The following is a 22,641-nucleotide window of genomic DNA, read 5'->3' on the forward strand; positions in this document are numbered from 1 at the left end:
ACCATTCCACCCATCCACCACCCAACCATCCATCCACCCACCCACCCATCCACCCACCCATGAAACATCCATCCACCTACCTGTCCATGTACCCATCTTCCTTCCTTCCTTTCTTCCTTCCTTCCGTCCATCCATCTACCCACCCATATACCTCTCCACCCACCCCATCTACCCACCCATCCATCCATCACCCATCCATCTGTCCATTCACCCACCTGTCCACCCACCCATCTGCCCAGGTACCTGTCCGTCTGTCCATCCTTCCGTCCGTCTGTCCGTCCACCCACCTGTCCACCCACTTAGCCATCTATCCATCCACCCATCTACCCACGCATCTACCCATCACCCATCCACTCACCCACCCACCCAAATACTCATCCACCCACCCATGCACTTGCATGCCTTTCTGTATAGTCCCCCAGAACTGAGAGGCAGAGGTGGGACAAAGCCCTGTTTCCTGACTTTCAATTAGATTGTGCAGCTCTTGGCTCATCCCTTGCTCTGCCCTCCAGATCCATCCTCAGGGGGCCCAAAGGAAAACAGTCTTGGTGTGTGACCAGTCAACTGCTTAACGCCTCTGTGTTCCATTTCCTGGTGTGTTCACAGGGGGTGAGCTGTGGAATAAGGGAATGGGGTTTGGGGAGCCTGGTGGGGGGGTGTGAGGTGCTGGAAACAGTGGTGCTCACCAGTGTTCCCCTTCTCAGGGTGTTAATGGATCTCAGGATGCTGACTAGGGGATGGAAAGCATTTCCTGGAAGCCATCATGAGGGGGATGGACACACGTGGAGACACAGTTGCTGACAGGAGCCGAGGTGCAGACCACAGTTCTCTTCTCACAGAGCACAGTCCACTATGGTCCTTCTCCTGGTTGCCCCTAGCCTCTTGGCTCTGAGAGGAAACTGCCTGCTGCAGGCACTTCAAGTCAGAAAAGCTCCTCACTTCGTAGGGCTCCTGGGACAAGATGTGTTGGGTTTGTAGCTGCAGAAAGCCCAGGCTCCAGGTGGCTTCAGCTGCAAGGGGAAATTTACTGATGCTCAAAATGAGATGTCCCTGAGCCCCGGCAGTCCAAGGATGATATGGAAGATTCCTTCCTGCTGTCTGTTCTTGGCTGCTATGCCCACCCCCATACTTCAGCCCACGCCAGCATAGCCCCTTCCTGTGAGCCTCTTCCACCATCCAGGAAACCCTCTGAGACGCCCCTCCCGGAGAGGGTCACAGGGCAACTTTGCAGCCCAGCTGCGGCCTGTTATGTGACACTGAGACTGAAACTCAGTGGTGGGCCCCCTGGCAGAGCAAGCAGGGGCTCCCTAGTATAGGGAGGGGCTGGACAAGAGAGGCAGACAGGGTCTGCTCAGGCGGCCCTCCTGCATTAGGGGGAGCAGGGCAAGGCCCTCTTCCCCCAGGCTGGGTCTGTGTGGACTTCCTGTTACTGAGCTGCTCCTGTGCCCTGGCAGCCAGAAGGTGCCGGGCCTCAGCTGCTTCTCCAACTCTCCTCCCCGGCACCCCACTCCCCTGGAGCCTGGCACAGCTTCCCCGGAAGCAGCAGCTGCACTCTGTGCTGTGACCTATTGGCTTTCTAGGCCCTGAGAGGGATTGGACTGAGCCTCAAGTGTGAGCAGCTGTCCGTGATGGGCCGAGAGGCAAGACATGGTGGGGATGAGGGTGCAGAGGAAAAGCGGGATTGGGCCAGCCGGCTGCGGCTGCTCCCCTGCATCTACTGCGGGGCCGCCCCTGCCTTCTCCTCCTCCTCCTGGGGTCCCCGGCCCAGGCACTGGCCTTTCAGTGTGGCTTCCTGTGCTGCCCCGACCTCCTGCATATGCTCCATCTTCCGTATGGTAGTAATTAAGCCCTTCCGCCTTCGCTGGGGGATGGGCTAAGGGGGGGTGGGAATCCCGGGGGGGGGGGCCCAGTGGGACTTCCAGAACCGTCTTTCAGCCTCCTTTTATGCTCCTTGTGTCGGCTCTGTTGTCAGGATGAGCCACGATTGTGGCATATGTACATGGCCACTTGTCCAAGGTTCTCAGGTTTCGCTTCTGTGGGCGGCTGCATCGTGACGTGTCTCCAGGAGGCCTGTGCTGTGACAGGGGTTCATCCTCAGCTTGGGCAGCTCCATCCACACTGGCCTGCTTTCTGTAGACGTTTCCCTGAGACATGGCTGTGCCGCCTGGAGCAAGATTGGCTGGAGCTCTGGCTCTGGGGCTCAGCACCTGTCAGGGTGTGGCTTAGGATACTGCTTTAGTTTCTCAGGGCTCCCGGGAACATCTCACAGGTAGAGAGAGCAGCCACCATCTCTGCGGGTCTGCGAGGACAGCAGATCTGCAGGACTCCACAGCTTTGCAGGTTCTTTCCTGGGTTTGTGGAACACAGTCCACGAGCTCCCGTTAAACTGTGTGCTTTCCTCACTGGTGGGCTGAGCATGTGACCAATGGGGGTGGCAGTGTTTGCTGTCTTCTGGGAACCCTCCATGAGTTGCAGGACAGCCCTGTGTAGTCTAGGGTCAAGCCATAGATCCCAGGCCACCCTGGACACCATGGCTGAACAGGAAGGTCAGTGTTTGCTCTTGGGACTGGAGCAAAGCTGGTTGGGAGCAGGAGAGAGAAGTGTGGATTTGAGGAGGTCAGGGAGAGAGGCATAGCATCTTCATATCCGGACGGCCCGGGGGTCTCTGATTCTTGACTCAGAGAGAGGTCACTTCCGGAACTAACACTGGACTCCAGCTGTGGCTCTTGTTGGAGTGAAGGCGGGCTCAGAGGAAGCAGGGTATGCATCCTTATCTACCAGATCACCCATCCAAGCGCTACCAAGCTGACTCTGCTTAGTTTCTGAGATGAGACAAATTCTGTCATTTTCAACTGGTGTGGCATCAGGCTGCAAGGGTGCCCTGAACCCCTCTGGACTCACATTGATTGGGGGCACTGTGGTAGCTGATGGTAACTAGGGCCTGCCACGGACCTGCAATGTCTTAAAGACTCCTTACCCAGAGTGAATACCTTGTTGAATCCAATCTGCCATTATTACTGTTTCACTGAAGGCACGGAGAGGTTGAACAGCTTGTCTAAGGACACACAGCTTGTGGGTATGGCAGACATCATTTAAATTTGGGTCTCACTGGGTGTAGTGGCGCACGCCTTTAATCCCAGCACTCGGGAGGCAGATGCAGGCGGATCTCTGTGAGTTCAAGGCCAGCCTGGTCTACATAGTGAGTTCCAGATAGCTGGGGCTACAGGGAGACCCTGTCTCAAAAAGACCAAAAAAAAATTGGGTCTCTTTACTAACCACGGTCATTGACCACTGGCCTCTTCATTTCCTCCTTGTTAAGGTGGGAAATGGGAGGCCCAGACAGGTTCAGTGACTTGGCCTGGGTCACACAATAGGTTCATTAATGGCAAGGCTGGACTCTGGAGTGAATCTCCAGGAACCCATTCTGTAGTCTCTCCATGTGTGACTAGACAGCTGAATAGCTTCTATCTCACACAGAAGTTCTGTCTGCCTCAGGGAGAAGTGGGGTGACAGGGCCACCAGACCTGCACCTGACTGGAAGCAGAGAAACACATCTCTTCCTAGAAAGATGGTGGCACAGTTTGGGCATTGGGTGGCAGATAGCCCTTGGTGTAGGAAACATGTCATTGGAAGTTGCTTTCAGTGCTTTCAAGGCTGTTTCTGTTCTGGTGGCGAGCACCTTTGCTGGGGCGAGGTGGCCTTGAGGATGTGCCTTGCATGAAAGGGTTAATATAGATCCACTTCCCTCTACAGCTTTCCCAGGGTGAGGGTGAAACAGAGGGGCCTTATCTGCAGAGGAAGGGGCGGGTGGGACTCTGCAGGCCCCTCTCCAAGCTCAACTCCAGCACCTTCTGTGGGCCAGCTGTTCAGAGCACAGCCAGACAGCAGAGGGAGGGTTTCCAGCCAGTAAGGAGACCTGGTGAATGTGGGATTCATTACTGGGGTTTGGCAGAGTAACGACCACCCCCCCCATGGGGGTGGGACCTGCTGGAGTGGAGGCCTGGACCTGAGCCAGCAGAGTGGGGGAGGGGAGGGTCCCCCGCTTCCCTCTTCCCTTTTCTTCTGCCTGCAGTCCCTTCTCCTCCAGGCTGGAATCTTTTCCCTGCAGGAGAGTGGCCTGACCCTTGGTCTTACTGGGTGGAGGTGGGCAAGAGTTAGTTCCCCTGCAACATTGGGAAAAATCCTAGGGGAGAGTCAGGGTGCCACGGTGTGGCCTAGAGCAGCAAGAACACCTGTAAGGCACGTGGTAATTTACACCTGCAATCCCAGCACTTGGAAGGCCTGGGTGACACTGCAGTTAGGGCTACATAGCAAGATGGGGGTGGGGTGGGGGGGAGTATTCAGATTTTATCAGACAGGAAGTGTAGGTGGGTTTTAGAAGGCCTTGTTTGCTGAGGAGTGAGTAGAAAGTGCTAGAGGTAAGGCACCCAGGGTGAGACCAGGCCTCAATCACACAAGACCACAGATGCAGGGTGGCAAAGTAACTACTGCAGTCACACAGCCAAATCCTGATATCTCCCCCACAGCAACTGCTGCAGTCCAGAGAACCCCTTGGCTACACCTTAGCCATCTGGCCCCAGCAAGGCCACACAGCTAGGGAAACGACTGCTTGCTGCAGAGTTGGTTAGAAGGCTGGAGCGGAGAAGTGAGGCCTCTGCAGTGTAGCCCAGGACGGGGGGCGGGGGCAGAGCACTGCTCTACCTCACCTGGACCTCCGTGGGGAACCAGTGGCCGGAACTTGGGGAGGCTGTCTCCTACTCCCATGTAGGAAGGGGGCACTTGTCCTCCTGGGATCCCTAAGTGAGGTGGGAGGGACTTTGGGAGTCAGGAGACTGCCCTGCCTGTGAGGGACCAGATGAGGGGTGGTGACTATACTGGTCTCCTGATGGCTCTATTGAGTGGCCACCAGTGGGTCAGTAGTCACTATTATTGTGGACCCGGCCTGCTTAGTCATCCTGCCGGGTAACTTAGTGCCACCCCAGGAGAGCTACCATGAGCCCCAATAGTGGCTGGAGATTCACCTGTGTAGAATTAGAGCTAGGGACATTTGTGGAGAGGACTTCTTTTTCAAAATGTATTCTTTAGTTAACTAACTAATTAATTAATTTCTTTTTGAGACAAGGTCTCCCTGTATCCCCAGCTGGCCTGGGACTCATTTTGTAGACCAGGCTGGCCTTGAACTCACAGAGATCCACCTGCTCCTGTCTCCCAGTGCTGGGATTAAAGGCGTGAGCCACCACATGGCTTCAAAATGTAGTCATTCATAGTGTGTGTGTGTGTGTGTGTGTGTGTGTATGCCACAGCATACATGTGGAGGTCAGACAACGATTTTCTAGAGTCAGCTTACTCCTACTTTTAAGTGGGTTCCAGGTATCGAACTCAGGTCACCAGGCTTGTGCAGCAATCACCTTAACCTGCTGAGCGATCTCGCCTACCCTAGTGGGAGACTTGCTTTCTGTCCCCTGGGTACATTCACCTACACACTTGTAGAGCTGCCCCTGTGGGGCAGCCAGGTTCCTCAGGAAGTTCCGCCAGGCCCTGCCCCAGGTCAGAAGTCATATTAGGAACACCCCCCCCCCCCCCCCCCCCCCAGGTGGCCGAGGGCCCGCATGCCGCGGGGCCGCCGCGTTCCCCAGAGAGTCCCCCCCGGCCCCGCCCCAGGTCAGAAGTTAAATTAGGAACCCCCCCCCCCCCCCACCGACACACACAGCTTGTTCTGGAAGCTCACTACAGTTGGCATTGTCTGTGTGAAGAGTTCTTTTCAGAGACCTCTGCTCACAGGGAGCCTGAATTCTTGAACCCACTACAGAAAAGAATTTCAGGCTGAGCCAGTGCAGATAAGAGTTGGAGTTTATTAAGATGAGATTTTTAACACAGGCTTGAGCACAGGGGTTGATTAAAAGTAACACTTGGGAAGAGAGTTGCACACAGGGAAGCCCCTGCTGGTGTGGGCTTCTCAAGAAGGTCATGCTTAAGTGTTTCCGGTCACGTGTAGGACCTGAAGTTACGAGGAAAGATTGCTGGGGAACTTAAGTGAGATTGCAGGTGGTTTCTGAGATGCCCTGGATGGGGTTCCAGCTGACAAGGGGAAAGCCCTGGGTCACAAGGGTCACTTGGTGGAGCTGAGATAGTTCTTATTGTAAATGAATTCTAGTGTTTGTGAGTTTCCCAGAAATGTGCAGGCTCACTTCTGGGAACAGAGTCGGGCCATTTTAACATTCTTATTGTATAAAAGGAATCTTGCTGCTGTGTTGCAGGCCTTCACAGCAAATGCTGCTAATTGTGCTGGAATTCTCGACTCACCCAGATTCTTTTCCTTCCCACGTCTCCTTAGTTCCCTGTCTTTCTTTCCTGCCTTAGTGTCATCCTGGTATCTTTTGGGTGGGGAGCCCCCAGTATCTGCTCACAGCATGGTATGGGGAAGGTGTGACCACCCACAGGTGGGGTGTTCAGGTGTCCCTGGGATGGGCCGTGCACTTGAACACCTGGAGAGGTTTGAGAGGCTGTTGGGATGAGGCCACTCTGTGCCAAAGGGACAGATGGTTGCAGATGCATGCTGGGTACTGCTCCAAATGCTGTGCACACACCCCGCAAGTCAACAGTGAGGGCTGCCCTGAGACACCACCACTTACCTCAGAGGTATTAGGGATTTGAGCCCAAGCAGGCAGCCTGGGGGTGAGGGGTCTGTGGTCCTAACCAGTCCTACCCTCAAGCTGTCATGTGAGGTCAGAGCTGTCCACCGCCTCACTGCTGAGCCTGGGGTGTGTCTAAAGCCTGTTTCATTGAGTGTACTGATAGAGTTACTCTTACCCAGAAGCCAGTCCTGAGGAGATTAAGAAGTACCTCGAGTGATATACACAGACCCAGTGTCACCCAAGGGTCCTTCAGAGTGGGAGGCGCAACCCATTGGGCTGCATGAAGCTCAAGAGACAAGGATGGGCTAAGAGTCTTCTGGAAGTGTAGGCAGAAAAGGCTGGAAAACAGATTCTCCCCTGGAGCTTCCACTGAGGAATAGCCTGTAGACGCCCTGGCCTAGTTTAACGTCCGACACACCTGGCTCAGGGAGGTGACACAGGAGTGAATTCGTGATTGTAACAGAAACACACAGAAGGGAAGTTGATCCTATCCTGGAGGAGCCGCCTGGTATAACTACAGCCCTGGAAGATTCTAGGTGCTTCTAGAGCCTTCCAGGTTGGGCTGGGGGAAAGTTCTCCCCTGCTTCCTCTAGTAGGAAAGAAACTGGAAGCAAAACCGTTACTTCCCCTTTTTCGTAGGTGAAGGAGTGGGTGTGGGCCAGTGGACCTGCTTCCTTATTGTGACTTTTATTTTTGTTAGAATTGTATAGCTGAAAGCCACTTTAGGGTCAGTCCAGGGTCTTGCAGTAGATACAGGCCAGATTTCCAGCCCCTAACACAAAGTCCTCCAGAGTCTCCTCCCTGGCTGTGGGAAGGCCCCACTCTCTCAGAATGAGCAGAACTGAGACTTTGTGCACAGGCCTCTATTTGACCACCTGGTGTGAAGTACTGCCTGTGGGCCCCTCTGGTTGGAAGGCTGGGCCTGTGGCAGGAGGCACACCCCACCCTTCCCTGGGATCCTGCCAGAGCTAGGCCCTTGCCTATAGCCATGAGAGGCTTTCTCTGAGCCAAGTGGCTGAGTGCAGATTGGGAGAGTGGCTCCCTGATCTCCAGCCTCTGTGATCATCCTGTCCTGGCCTGGACATGCCAAGGAGCAATCTGTGACAGTTGCCACTGTCCAGGTCTCCAGCCTTCTGCTTCCTCCCAGACACCCGAGTGGCTTCCCTGGGGCTTGTCTGCAGGCCTTTGTCCCTTTAAGTCCCTTGCCTGTGATACCTACTTCCTATGGACACCTAGACTCCAAGATGTTCTTGCTGTCCTTAAGGACCACAGGCCCTGGCCAGGTGCTACTGAGTCACCATCTGGTGCCACTTTACCTTGACTTCTTTACCTTTGTGTATGTGCATGCATGTGTATCATGTGTACATGCAGAGTTCACGGAGGATGCCAGGTGCTCTGCTCTACCAACTCTACCTTATTCCTGAGACAGCATCTCACTAACTGGAGCTAGGCCGGCAGCCAGCAAGTCCCAGCAATCCTGGGTTACAGGTGCCCATGAGGCCTTTTATGTGGTTTGAACTGAGAATTGAACTCGGGTCCTCATGGTTTTGCAAAACAAGTGTTCTTACCCACTGAGCCAACCTCCCAGCCTCTCATCTTGACTTTTTAGAGAAAGATTTACTTATATATGTATGTATGTCTGAGTGTATGCATGTGCAGGCCACGAAGGATGCCTGTGGAGGCCAGAAGGCGGCACTGGATCCCCTAGCACTAGAGTTCCAGGCAGTTGTGAGCCTTCTGGTGTGGGTGCTGGGAACTGAGCCTGGGTCCTTGATGCTGAACCTTCTCTCCAGCCTCTTATCTTGACTCACATTAGGGCCTGTGTCTGGGAGACACCCAGGTCCCCAACCATTACACAGTGCTAGTGCTCCAGGGCCCTTAGTACTGGTGCAGTGAGCAACGGACTGAGGGTGGAGGGACTGTTGGGGTGTGCCGCCCCTCCCATTCTGACTTGTACATAAGGATGAAATGCTGTTCTGTCAACATCACTGTCAGTATGCTTCTGAGAACGTGCCCAGAAGAGCTTTTGGACTCTGTCTCTGTTTAAAGCACAAGACACATATAGCTCGTGGGCAGGAACAACTCTACTTCCTTTCTTCACTTCCAACTGGGAGTGTCCATCTGTGCAAACTGACAGCCACTCAGCCGCTCCCTTCCTCCCCGCTGCCTGTGCCCACGCTCTCCACCCCCTGCACCAGCCTAGGGGCCTGCCACTCACAGATCCTCTGCTGAGCCATCCTGCACATCATCTTTAGACTCTCCCCATGTCCCTCTCCCTCCCTTTGCAAAGGAGAAAACTTCCTCTCAGATGCTAAGGAATTTGCCCAGGTAGAATGCTTACATGCACGCACTAAGCTCTGAAAGAGGGAGGGAGGGAGGTTGATCAATTTGCCCAGTCACCCAGCTGGGCAGGGTGAAGTCTGATTGAATGCTGCCCACTGACCTCTGTCTGGCCTGTTGCCTGGATAAATGGAGAGCTGGGTGGTGGGAGCTCCGAGTCCCTGGCGACTCATAAATGGGATCAGTAGCCCCACGCCAGGGAGTGTGTGGCACAAAGGTTACCTAGGGTACCCCAGGGGAGGTGCTGAATGTTCTGAATGACACAGTCAGCACCCTTGAGGTGTCTTAGCACATTAGGTTGATCTTGGCACTGCTCAGAGCTGTGTATGTCCGCGGTGTGTTGACATTTAGTCCTAAACTCGAATTTCTCAATCTCAACTAGACATTAGAGATTGTCTGGATGGCTCAGGTAACACTCCTGGGGCCCTGCCCTCTGCAATAGAGTCCTGTGCTACATAGGTGGGGTTCCACCCCCTGTAGGCGGGGGTATTGCTCCCTGAAGGTGGGATCCTGACCCTACAGGTGGGGTCTTGTTCCCTTAAGGTGGGGTTTCACCCCCTGTAGGGGAGGTTACCATGAAGGGGTCCTGCTCCCAGTAGGTGTTACGTGGGTGGTGCTGTGCTGCTAAGATTGAGAATCCTGGGCTTCACCAAGCCTGTTTCTAGAAGCCAAGTGGCCAGCCCGTGCCTCCCGTTTCCCACATCCCTGACTTCTGAGCCTGGAGCCCTGGAAACCCCAAAAGGTTTAGAGTTTGGCTGAAACTCCTGCATCTGAGCTTTTCACAGTGAGGGTTTGCATGGGTCCTAGGGCGAGAGGAGCTGCCCTGTCCAGCAGCCTAGCGAGCCCCAGCCTGCCCAGCATTTCCTGCGAGCCCACAGGGCTGGATGGATACTCAGGTGTTTCAGGGTGTGTCTGTGTTGTGAGTTTAGGCTCCCGGCTATGTATGCAGCCACTAATGTAGGTGGTATTGGCGGGGGTGAGGTGAGGGCCTGGGGGGCGGGGGGCTGGGGCTGCTTCGCTGGGGCCGATACACAAGGTGGTGACCACACTGGGCTAAGAGCTGGCCAGAGACACGAGGGCCGCACTTCAAGCTAAGGTAGCATCGGATGATTTAGAAGACATGCTGCTTTTGTTTGAAACAGGGTCTCACTATGGAGCCCAGACTGGCCTCAAAACTCAATCCTTCTGCCTCAACCTCTCGAATGCTAGGGTCACAGATGTGTGCTACCATGCCCAGCTAATGATAGCTTATTATTATTATTATTATTATTATTATTTTGCATGTACGAGTGTATTGTCTGTACGTGTGTAAGTACACCTGTGTCATGCAATGCCCACGGAAGTCAGAAGCGGGCATTGGATCCCCTGGAACTGGAGTTTTGGACCGTTGTTAGCCTCCATGTGGGTGCTGGGAATTGAAGAGGGGTCCTCTGCAAGAACATCCAGTGCTCTAAACCATTGAGCCGTCTCTCCAGCTCAATGTTAGCTTCTTAAGAGGGGAAAAAGGCCTGCAGTGGGTGTTGCTCCAGACCGGAAGGGGTGAGGCCTCTTAGAAAGGAGGAAATGGGCCCAGCCTGCTGTGCCAGCGAGGGCCACATATTTGCTTTAAGATCTCTTACCAAGGAGACAGGCCTGTAACATCCGTGGCAAGTTCTCTAGGCCACTGATGGACCCTGGGGGGCGGGGGTGGCCACCTGTGATGGTGAACACAGAGAGGGCTTCCTGGAGGTGGTGACGTCTGGAAGACTGTGGAGACCAGTGAGGAGTACAGTGTCTTCAGCAAGTTGTGTGCCGTGTTGCAGGGGTGCTGGGACACGGAAGCGTTCCATTGTGACAGGAAGCTGTGTGGGGAAAAGAGTGACCAAGTGGGAAGGGTCATGGGGAGGGAGGAGACAGGAAGTGGGGGCAGCAGTGAGGGCTCTGGGGATGGTTACAGGGCCACAGCCAACCTTGTGGGGTTTGTCAGGATGGGGCAGCTACAACCCAGGAAAAGGCTAAGCTTTAATGCTGAGGGGACAGGGCCGTAGAACGAGAGGGGAAGGATAGCAAGACTTGGGGGGAGGCTGGGTGCTCAGACTGAGGGGTGCAGGCAGGGCCCCAGGACTTGGGGAGGCAGGGCCTGGGCAGTGGGGGCAAGTGAGGTCCACGGGCAGGAAGCACAGGGGTTGCAGAGGGAGGAGGGCTGAGGCCTGTAGGAAGCAGGCTGGAGAGAGGGCTTCGAGCTGGGAAGAAGTTGGAACCCCAAACAGGAAGGAGACAGAGGGGAGGTCACCCCAGGAGGGTGAGAGGCGAGGGGTAAAGCAGCCCCAGGAGCAGCTGCTGAAGGGGGTCTGCGGGCGTGGCCGGGGATGGCCCCTGAGGAAACTTTCCAGAGCCTTTGTGAATGTGTGGTAGGCAGAGGCGAGGCAGTGGGTGCTGGGAGGAGAGGAGCTGTGTACGGGCCAAACCTTGGGCTGTTGAGGGAGAATCAACAATTGGAAGAGGCAGAGAAGCGGGTTTGATTTTGTTCCTGAGACGGGGGCAGCGTATGTTCCCCTGGGCCCAGACAGGAACCGGAAGGAAGGAAGCTGGCACGGGAAGGCCCCATTCCAAGCTGCCACCTTGCCATCCAGACACCTTCCAGGGGCCTCTCCCTCCCCAACACGCATGCCTGGGCATGGCCTTCCCTTAGGGCCATTTGTGGGGGTCCCCCACCTGCCCAGGCTATCACTGGGACATACAGCCTGTGGGTGTCCCAGCAGCCTTTGAAGGCATAGGAGGCACATGGATGAGCCCTGGGACACATACGTCAGGCACAGAGCCATGCTTTCAAGCACCAGCCCTGCCCGTTCTCCACACAGGAGCCTCAGGGGAGCGGGAAGGGTGTTTTTCTTGGCATTTGGTTGGAAGCATCTGCCCCACCCATGAGGTGTTATGCCTGGCTGGATTTTTTTGGGCGGGGGAACACGTGCATATGTGTGTGTGAGAGAGAGGATGCGGCTGTGAGAACCACAGCCCTCCTTTCTGCTGGCAAGGCACTATACACAGAGGGGTGCGTGGGTGTCCCGTGCTTCCTGGCAGCTGGCAGCCTGAGACAGTACCGGGCTCATCTTCCTCTTGGTTTGGGGGAGGTGGGACCCTCTGCCAAACCATAATGCCACCCACCTCTCTTGTCACCAACGACTGTATGTGCTGTTCCTGGGCATGTGCAAAGACACTGTGGGGGGCTCGTTCAGCTGCCACACATTGGTTTGGTGCCCAGAAAAGGGTGGGGGGCTTCCTCCACTCTGGGGCAAGACTTGGTGGATGTGGATTAGACAGGGGCAAAAGATGACTCAGAGTCCCATCCGTGCAGAAGGAGACCATCCATGATGTGTGGCCTGCCTAGCGTACCTTCCCTGCTAGCTAACCTTTAAGTTCCTATAGATCAAGTTGGCCAAAGGGCGCATTAGCGTTTTGTGGATCCTGTAATAAATTCACACAAACCATGTAGCTTGCAACAATGGACATTTACTGTCTTCAAAGTCAGAGGTCTAGTCAGGCCCACAGGGCTGATGCCAAAAGCCCTGGCAGGGTGGGTTCCTGTAGGAGGTGCCAGGGGACCTGCTCCTGGCTTCTCTCTGGCTCTGGTAGCTTTTGGCATCCCTTGGCTTGTGGCTCCATACCTATGATCTCTGTCCCTGTCACTTCACAGTCACCTCATGTACTGTGGTCAGACTTCTGCCTCTGCTTCCGAAGTGTTGTGATTAAAGACGAGCATCACAACACCCAGAAGAACATGATAGTTTTAAGTTATAAAGCACAAAATGATAAACAGAGTCAAGGAAAGAAAAAGAACATAGTAAATTGTTGTTGTTATTATTGTTATTATTATTATTATTATTATTATTATTATTATTATTATTATGGAAATTTTGTCATTTTTATGCCTGTTTTCAATAATTATGCACCTATTATTATGGAAATAGGGTCTCATTGCAGCCCAGGCTTGGCTTCAATTTGACTTTATAGTCAAGAATAACCTTGAACTTTCTGATCCTTGTGCCTCCACTTCCTAAGTACTGTGATTACAAGCATTTGCTACCATTCCTGAGTTATGGGGCACTGGGGATCGAACCTAGGGCTTCATGAATGCGAGGTTAGCATTCTAGCAGGTGAGCTACATCTTCAGCCCCACAGTCAATTCTTTTCTTTAAACACACGTCTACCTGGCATGGTGATTCATGTCTGTCATCCTAGCACTGGGGAGGCTGAAGCAGGAGGATCTGGAGTTTGAGGGCAGCTGTGGAGTGAGGGCTGCTGTTGTGCTGGCAGAATGTAATCTTTCCCATTCATGGCAGTTCCTAACATCTAGCATTCTCACAGTGCTGACCGACCAGCACAGCTCTTGTGCCAGAACCTTTTCATCACCCGGCACGGAAACCCCACATCCCAAGGAGTTCACCCCACGTTCCTGCCCCTCACCCGTGGCAGCCAGTGGCCTGCTTTCTCTCTCTGTAAATTCTTTTTAAAGTTCAATCCTATGTGACTTTAGAATAAATAAACACAGAATGATGAGTTAGCTGTTGGAAGGATTTACATGGAGCGGAAGTCAGAGTGTGGATACCCAGGCTCCGGAAGGGCAGGATTTGAAGTAGCCTGGGTGTCCGTCCTCCCCTTCTCGCCTTGGTCCTTGTTTTCTGCTTTCTATTGCAAACGGCCCTGGATAACTTCCTAGCCCCCAAGTCTTCCTCATGTTCAAGGCTTAGGACCCTCTGTTAAAAAGAAGCATTAGGACTGGGAAATGGTTCAGCGGTTAAGACCACTGGATCTTGCACTCACACACATAAAAAGTCCTGGGGGAATGGCAGTGCCCAATGAGTCAGGCCAGCAGCTGGCTCCCTGGGGGTGGGGCTCATCTCTCCTCTCGTCCCCTCAAACTAATATCAGTAAGAAGGGACAGTCAGTGGAGGGCTGAGAAGGTAACAGTGATGGTGTCTTTGGCGTAGGCTGTATGGTGCTTGGCCAGGGGTTCACTGGGTTGATTCTGTAAGAGAAGCAGTGGAACTTAGAACTGTCCCCAAAGGGGACAATGATATGGCTCTCAGTGGCCTCCATAATTTTTTTCTTAGAGTTTCATGTAGCCCAGACTGGCCTCCAACTCACTTTGTAGTGGAGGATGACATTGAACTCCACTTCCCAAGTGCTGGGGTCACAGGTGTGCACTACCACACCCCAGTATAGGGCAATGCTAGGGACCAACTCCAAGGCTTTGTGCATGCTAGCAAGCTCTACCAGCTCGGCTACATCCCCAGCACTCCCCCATCTCATTTTTCTTCCTTTGGAGAGAGGGTCTTACTGTGTAGCCCTGACTGTCTGGGAACTTTCTATTAGATCACACTGGCCACACACTCACAGAAATCTGCCTACCTTTGACTCCCTAGCACAGGGATTAAAGACATGTGCTACCACACAAAGCTTGCCACCCACCCCCACCACCTTTTTTGGTCTTTTGAGATAGGATCTCCCTGTAGCCCCATCTGGCCTGGAGACCAGGCTGGCCTTGATCTCACGGAGATCTGCCTGCCTCTGCCTCCTGAGTGCTGGGATTAAAGGTACATGCCACCATGCCCAGCTTCACCCCTCCTTTTTTTTGGGAAAAAAATTTTCTTTTATTATTTATCTTTCATGTCTGAGTGTATGCCTGCATGTATATAACTGCACATGTGTCATGCAAGGCCCACGGAAGTCAGAAGAGGCTGTCAGATTCCCCTAGAATTGGAGTTACTGACAGTTGTTAGCTTCCATGTGGGTGCTGGGAACTGAACCTGGGTCGTCTTCAAGAGCAGCCAATGCTCTTAACTACTGGGCCCTCTCTCCAGCTACTCTCCCCTTTTTTGAGACCTTGTCTCATGTAGCCCAGGCTGCCCTTGAACTTGATTTGTATCTGAGGCTGACCCTGAAGCTCTGACCCTCTTGTTCCTCTTGACCACCATGCCTGTCTCTCAACACTCTCTGGACAGTGTGTGTCTCAATGAGCTCTGTCCTTTTCACGTTTAAATGTGGCTTGTAGACCCGGTACAAGAGGTGGCCAGGGTCTCCAAGAAGGGCCACTGAATCAGCACAGTCACATGGGACACAGGTCAGCTAAGGGATGCTAGAGGACTCAAATGCACTCTGCATTTCAAAATGTATGTGAAACATCTCTGTCACTTTCACATTGGTGACATCTTGAATTGATAATATTTTGGCTCTGTGCGATCAATTAAAACACATCAAAACGAATGCCACCTGATTCCTAACGTTTTTTTTCCTTTGGCAGCTAGAAACTTTAAGACTCCATCTGTGGCTTGCATACTAGGCTTTGGGCTTTCTGCCAGATGGGTGGCTTTCAGAGTACTTCCCTGACTGGGAGAGTCCCCAGAGGCCACCTCTGTGCTCTCTAGACCCCTGTTTGGAGCTGGGCGAGGGTTGGAGCAGCACGACACCTTGTGTAGAACATCCTGGTGCTGTCACCTACGCATGGAATCTGGAGGAGAGCATCAGTTTGTTTGCCTGAGCAGCTCAGGAGTGGGAGCAGCCCGTAGGGATTCTAGAGACCTGGAGACTCAGTGAAGGTGTCTGAGAGCCAGAGGGTCAGAGGGGAGGAAGCCCTGCATCTCTGGAGGGAGGGCTTGTTCAGAGCACCTGGTAGCCAGCCTTACATGGGCTGACAGGAATCTTTCTACCGTCCTCTTCACTGCTGCCTGCCAATTCCTGGAGTCAAGGACCAGGTTGAACAGAGGGTGGTGGGGAGGGCAGGCTCTGGGGAATCATCTCCTGGAGGGGAAAAAGGAAATGTGTTGTTCGAAGGGATTTTCTTTCTGGCCTGAATGTGCCTTTAGCTGTGATTGGAGTGGATGGTACCCATTTTACAGATGGGGGAAGGCAAAGTTGTTCCTCCTCCAGACTAGGGGAGGGAAGTCGTTTGTGGAGATCAGCTGTCCCTGAGGCCTGTCCTGAGTGTATCACTAAATGGTCCTCTCCACTTGAACTAACTCCCTGCTCCAAGCAAACCTTCAAATCCCACCCCCCAACACTCCCCAGTGTAGGACCTGGCCTGGGGCCACCATGACCTTGCCTGAGCTTGGGAGTGACTCACTCCAGGTCAGAGGCTAGGGCATCACCGTGAGTCTGGCAGATCCCAGGCCCATCCCCAGCATCCCCTGTTCCCATCCTGTGGACCCCCTGGCCCAGTGCATCACAGGGCCGTGCCAGGAGGGGGAGTGGAGGAGACTTATGATTCACTGCCCAGTCCCCAGGGAGGACAGGAGGAGCTGGGAGAAGAAACAGGAACTAGAAGACAATCTGAGGCTCCTGAGCAGAGAGTCAGGGTGAGCCTGCCCCAGCCCCAGCCAGGTCCCTGCGTCCCTCTCCTGAACCTCCTTGGTTCCAGCCAGCAGAGCTCTGTCAACTGGGTGGCTGTGCTCAGAAGCGTGGGGCAGGACTTTGGGGTTAGGGTATTGGGAGAGGATGGTCCGTGCTAGAACTTAGAAGGCTGCCTGAAAACTAGGGGCCGTGCCCTTCATCTGAGCGGTTGGGAAAGCGCCGAGCAGGCACCACCAGCAGTGTCATTGGCAAACCATCTTGGCTGGGAGGTTCTAGATAGACACAGACCTGTGCAATATGAGCAGATTAAGGGCAAAGGCTGCATGGCTCCAAAGTCCACAAAGTGGCTCCTTACCGCCCTAGTCTAGAGTCAGTGTCTCTTTCCTTTAGGGGTTGCAGGGTGCATTTCCTTGGTCTCTTGAACACAAGGTCCTCAGGCACACCCCACTGTTGCGGCCCTGCAGCCCGTGTCCTTCTCCCCGCCTCCTGCTCCCCTCGCCCAGCCCCTCGGAGCCATTCCTCCCCGAGCCTCCCTCTGCAGCCATCCCGGGGCCCTCCTACCTTCTGCCCCTCACTCTGGGAGGCTTCTTGTTCCCGGGCCACAAAGCCCCTTTGATCCTCTGCTGGGCTCCGAGCCATGTGACCCGGTGGGCGGGCCGCGGCTCTCCGGCGTCCAGCGCAGCCCGACTTTGAGCTGCTGGGGTGAGTCCTCGCGCTTTGTTCTTCCAGCACCGCAGGCTCCGGGGGCCTTCAGGTGGTGGCCCGCCTGGCCCGTCCCGTGGGGGCCGGGGCCGGGAGTCGGGTGGCCCCAGGGCTTGGGCTGGCAGAGCAGCCCCGGGTTTCCTGGGACAAGAGGCTGAGGGCGCCGGGTCTCCACGCGGGGACCAGATTTTATTTGGTTGCAGAATGGAAGAACAGGGCTTTGTGTGATCTCCGCTATCTCTTTGTAAATGTTTGGCTGACTCTAGACAGTCCACCTTGCGGTGGGCTTTGCTGACTTGGGGGGGGCGCAGAGGTGAAGTGGAAGGTTTTTTCCAAATGTCTCCACATTGCTTTATCAGCCTGTAGGAGTGGGCGGCTTCCAACACTGGCTGGAAATTACTTTCTGCCTGCTCTATGAAGGCAGTCATCAGAGACCAGGGGGGCCACCGGCACAGTGTTTGGGGCACCTTGGTCGGGCTTGCTTGTGCTGCACGTCGGGCTTTGGGTTCTTGGGATGTGCAGGGCAGGGAGAGCGTTGCTGGGTAGGGCGGGAGCTGGCCTGCATTTGTTTTACTTGAGAATGTGTTGTGGGGGTGTTTACTCTCTGGATCCATGTGTTGGAACCCATGCCCTGTCTAAGAGCCAGGGGCCAGGACCTAGCTCCTCAGGGGACTTCCCTTTAGGGGGCTTTGCAGCTGAGCCAAGATGTTGGAGGACCCCAGACCTCCCCCACCCCAGCCAGCAGAGCGCATGGCTCCATGCATCCAAGCAGGGAGGGACAGACAGACAGCCTGAGTTTTCAATCTGCGGCCTGCATCGCTGCCCCCCTCCCCCACCCAATCTTCTGAGGGAAAGTCTCCGCAGCTCTTGGTCAGAGGCCTGGGGAACAGGGATGTTCCCCAAGTGTGAGATTCCTTTTCCTTGAGAATAAATGTACCAGGCGGAAACAGCCCAGCCCCACAGCCCGTTGGCGGGGTTCTGGCAGCTCTGTGCTGGACAGAGTTGGAACTTGGTTTGGAGCTGGTGTGGAAAGCCCAGAAAAGGAGAAAGACACCCTCTTCTGCTCTGCAGGGGGCCCTTGGGGCATTTATACAGATGTTTCTTACTCCCTTTGCCCATCTTCCCTTGGCAACCAGGGGACTCCTTTTCAGGAAATAAAAAGAATGTGTTTAGTAAGCCTCCTGAATGGGCAGCCAGCTCCCCACCCCCCAGGCCTTTTTTTCAGAAGGTGGTTGGCCCTCGTTTCTTGTCTCTTGGGGTACAAGGTAACTGCAGAAGGTGGCCCCTTGTAAGCATCACAAAATTGGTTTTTGAGACTGACTCAATAGTGCAAGTTGGCCTTGAACGCTCAGCAATCCTCCTGCCTCAGCCTCCTGAATTCTGGGATTATAGATGTACAGCACCATGGTTGGCAAGAATTTAACTTTTTAAACATTAGTCTCCAGGGATCTGAGTTGTGACTGACCCGGCCCACCCCTTCTGTCCCCTGGTCATTTTTATGTTGAGTTACCTGAGGCTCTGTGCCATCTCCTGGAGTGTGTTTGTGTATCATAAGACCAAATGCAGAAAGTCTGTGTCTTGGCCTTATCATGCTTGGTACATGAAGGACCTTCTTGGGCCTGTGGAGTCCTTGGAGTACCAGATCCTCTGCCCTTATCTGTGAGATCGGCCCCCAGGACCTTGACCAGAAACTCTCTACCCATTGGGCAACCACACTACAACTCTTGCCTCCCCTCCCCTCCCCTTCCACCATATCCTCCCCAGCTTCCTGTTATGTCATGTTCATGTCAGATAGGGTGGCTCTACTGGGATGAGGCCCCCTTGGACAAAAGAGGGCCCCACAGCCTGGGGCAGCACAGATTCCCTGCAGTGTCAAAGGTCTCTAGGAAGCTAGGCTTCCGGTCTCCCATTCCCTCACACAGTGTGGTATCTGTTGGCTTTCCCACACCACCCCGGAAGTTTCTGAGCTTCCTCCCTCTCTTGCTGGCCCCTGTGTATGAGAAGAACAACTTTATTTTAATGCATGTAGGCAAATAAGTACTCAGTAATCACTGACAGAGGCTGGGTAGAATGCCTGCACCCTCATGGCCACCCTTACCTTAGACTACACCAGTATTACCAGCTGGGCTTTAGGAAATGTCCTGGAGCTGATACCCTGAGAGGGGCCCGCTTCCTACAGTCTGGTCTTTAGGGAAAATATTTCCAGCCAAACTCTAGCCCTTAGCTGGGGCTCTTTTCCCAGACTCTGCCTTGCAGCACTAAGCTTTGATTTGTTTATTGAGCACCAGCTCCGTTCCTTGGGCAGGTAGGGACCTGCCCTCAGGAACTCTGGAGCCTTGGATGCCTTCCCAGGAAGGCTTCTTGGGGTGGCATGCCCTGTGTTCTGAGAGGGAAGGGTTTGATTATAGTCCAGTGGGAGGTGTGGGGGACTCCTGCTGCACCCAGGGAGATGGGCACTACACACCTAAGACCTCTGCCTGCCATCTTTCTGCATCTGTCAGGAGACTACCCCCCCCCCCCCCCCCCCCGTCTGTCTTGGTTCCTGAGGGCTGAGTGGCTCACCCGTCTTTTCCTTCACACCTCTGCCATGTATCCTGAGGGGGGGCCTGAGTCTTGCTTCCTATAGCTCTCAGACCTGCTGCCTGCCCTCAGCTGGCTCCCTGAGTTCACCGTCTTACCCACCATCTTACCCAACTCATTTCTTCCTGTTGATTCCCATTGGTGATGGAGGGGTGGGGCCTTGGCTTCCTTCAGGGCTGGGTACAGCTCAGCGCAAAGGGCTTTGAAAGATACAAAGCTTCCGGGCTGGTGAGATGGCTCATTGGGTAGAGACACATGCCACCAAGTCTGACAACTTGAGTTCTATCCCCAGATCCCACGTAGTGGAAGAACCAACGCGTGCAAGTTGTCTTCTGACCTCCACACACTTGCCGTGGCAGGCACCCTCCCCCAGTAAATGAATGTAAATGTATATTATTAAAGGTACAAAGTTGGTGGCTGGTTGTGGGGCGAGGGCAGTTGGCCTAGGTGTGGTCTATAAATGCTCTAATCTGGGGTCAATGACTGGATCTTGGCCAGGGCCCTCCATCTCTTGATCACTTATAGCGTCTTTCTGAAGTCAAGAACTGGGGGGCATCCTCTGGGAGTCTAGCTTTTCAGTGTCCCAGGTTGCAGTTGGAACCCCAGCTGAAGGCTGGCCATACAAAGATTGACACTAAGTCAGAGTCTCTAGCTCAGGCTGGCCTGAAATTCTGAGGGTAGCCAATAATGGCCTTGAATTTCTGTTCTTCCTGCCTTTACCTCCCATGTACAGGAATTTTAGGTGTATGCTGCTGCATCCGGTTTATGTGGTGTTGGGGATTGAACCCAGTACTTTGTGTGTGCTCCGTTAGAACCCTCCGGCAGAGCTACATCCCCAGTCTTCTCTTTAAGTTCGTTCTTTCTTTCTTCCCTCCTTCCTCCCTTCCTTCCTTTGGTTTTTTGTAAGACAGGGTCTTACTATGTAGCACTGGCTGATCTTTAACTCGCTTCTGTAGACCAGGCTGGCCTTGAACTCACAGATCCTGGAATTAAAGGCATATGCCATCACACCTGACCTGTTTATTTATTTACTGGGTTTTTTGTTTGTTGCTTTTTGACAAGAGTCTCCCTATAGCCCCAGTTGACCTGGAACTCGCTGTGTAGACCAGGCTGGCCTCTGTCTATTGGAAATCTACCTGCCTCAACAGGAATTAAAGGCATGCATCACCATGCCTACCAAAGAAGGCATCAGATCCCCTGGAACTGGATTTACAGATGGTTATTAGCTGCCATGTGGGTGCTGGGAACCAAACCTGGGTCCTCTGCAAGAGCAGCCAGTGCTTTTAACCACTGAGCCATTGTTCCAGCCCCCCCTTTTTGGTTTCTTTGTGAAGGTCTGACTTTTGGTTTCTTTGTGAAGGTCTGACTCTAACTCAGAATGACCTTTAAGCTCATATTCCTCCTGCCATAGCCTCCTAAATGCTGGTAATATAGGAGTGCGCCACTGTGCTGGGCTTCTGTCCTGCTTTTGGGTGCTGGGCGCTAAGCACATGGTAGTCATCTGTGGTTGTAGGGACAGTTGTCCTTGCTGTGTCCTCAGTGGAATGCACACAGAACTCTCCTCAGATCATCATCTCTTATCGCCCAGGCTGTGTTCCAGGTACCTGCACTGGCAGAGGAGATAAGATTTTCAGGTCCTGCTAACCAGAGAGGGAGTTCCCCTCTTACTGTGGACCATGGAGGTCTACCCGGCAGGTCCTGCCCTGAATGTGGCTGGCTTTCCTGTTCTGTGCTGATGTTGATGTCCTGTCTGCCCTTCTCACTGGAACCTGGTGGGGACAGCTTTTTATCGATCTCTGTGTCCCTGTTCTGAATGACCTAGGTGCTCCCGTGGTTAATGTTTGAATGAATGAATGGCCAGCCTGTGTGATCGTAGACTTTCTACTTGAATCCAAATGAAATGTTCTGTGGTTTTGGTGAGTTCAGCCCGGGAGGCTTTTCCTGCTTTTCTCCCACATACGTGAGAGTTTTTAAGAAAAAAGGACAAAAACGGGCTGGGAAATAGCATGGATAAAGTGTTTGCCTTGCCAGTGTAAGGACCTGAGTTCCACTCACAAGAACCCAAATAAAAATTCTTTGGTGCCTGCCTGTAATCCCAGGGCTGAGAAGGCAGAGACAGGAGGATTCCTAAACTAGCCAGCCCAGCTTACCCCTGCAGCTCGGATTTCAATAAGAAACCTTGTCTCAAAAAATGGTGGATGGGCCTGTGAGATGGTTCAGTGGGTAAAGGTGCTTGCTGCCAAGCTTGGCAATTTGAGTTCAATCCCCAGGACCCACATGGTGGAAGGAGAATCAGTTCTTGCAAGTCTGACCTCTACATGTGTGCCGTGGTACGCGCACATTCTCTCCCCACGATAGATAAATACACAGAACCTTCTCTTTACAAAGGTGGAGAGCGGGCTGGAGGGATGGCACAGCCGTTAAAGGCTACAGCTAGCAACCAGAAAAGGTGGAGAGTGATTCGGGAAGACGTCTGACGTTGATCTATAGCATCCGCATGCCTACACACTTGTGCACTCGCACCCACATACATGTGAACACACATGAACAGGTATATACACAAGAGGACAAAAATGAACATTTCTTGGGTTTCCATATATTCTCCCCAGGGACAAGGTATTGGGCCTAATGACTCCCACACCCCCAGGACCCGCATAGGGGTTGGGGGTCTCCGGGACAGAATGGGTCTTTTGTGCAGCACGCGCTGAGTTGGAGAGAGACTGCCTGTTGCTGGGGGTCAGCTGTGGGCTCTGAAACAGATGGCTGGACAGCGTCATATTGACCAGGAGCAAAAATTACTGTTGTTTGTGGCTGGAGGTGGAGAGATGACACGTACCTGGCATAGGGTGGCAGAGGAAAGTGCAGACATGTACTGGGGAACCAGTGGGCTTTGCACCCTGCTCACCTGCATCTGGCCATGGGTGACTGAGAGCATGGAGCTGAGGGGCTCCCCTGGGCTGGCTTGCAGGCCACACGTGATGCAAATGTTCTGTGGCTCCTTTTGCTGTCAGAGGGCTCCAGGGCTGGCTCCCATGTGACAGAGAGCAGGTGGATGAGG

At 53.8% G+C, this 22,641-nt stretch overlaps 1 protein-coding gene across 7 annotated transcripts in view; it reads left to right on the forward strand.

The window, feature by feature from the left end:
• The window catches only part of Septin9 (septin 9), a 186,523-nt gene that overhangs the window by 136,251 nt on the left and 27,631 nt on the right, over positions 1–22,641 (forward strand). Inside the window, exon 1 of one of the 7 annotated variants that reach the window (XM_008828926.3) lies at positions 16,784–17,003. The exons of the other annotated variants lie outside the window; for them this stretch is intronic. The gene's annotated coding sequence lies outside the window, so the exon portion shown is untranslated. Of the gene's footprint in view, positions 1–16,783; positions 17,004–22,641 lie in introns of those variants that run through there. 7 annotated transcript variants of the gene reach the window in all.

The sequence above is a fragment of the Nannospalax galili genome, unplaced genomic scaffold, assembly GCF_000622305.1.
Source record: "Nannospalax galili isolate Female #2095 unplaced genomic scaffold, S.galili_v1.0 scaffold1314, whole genome shotgun sequence".
NCBI lineage: Eukaryota > Metazoa > Chordata > Mammalia > Rodentia > Spalacidae > Nannospalax > Nannospalax galili.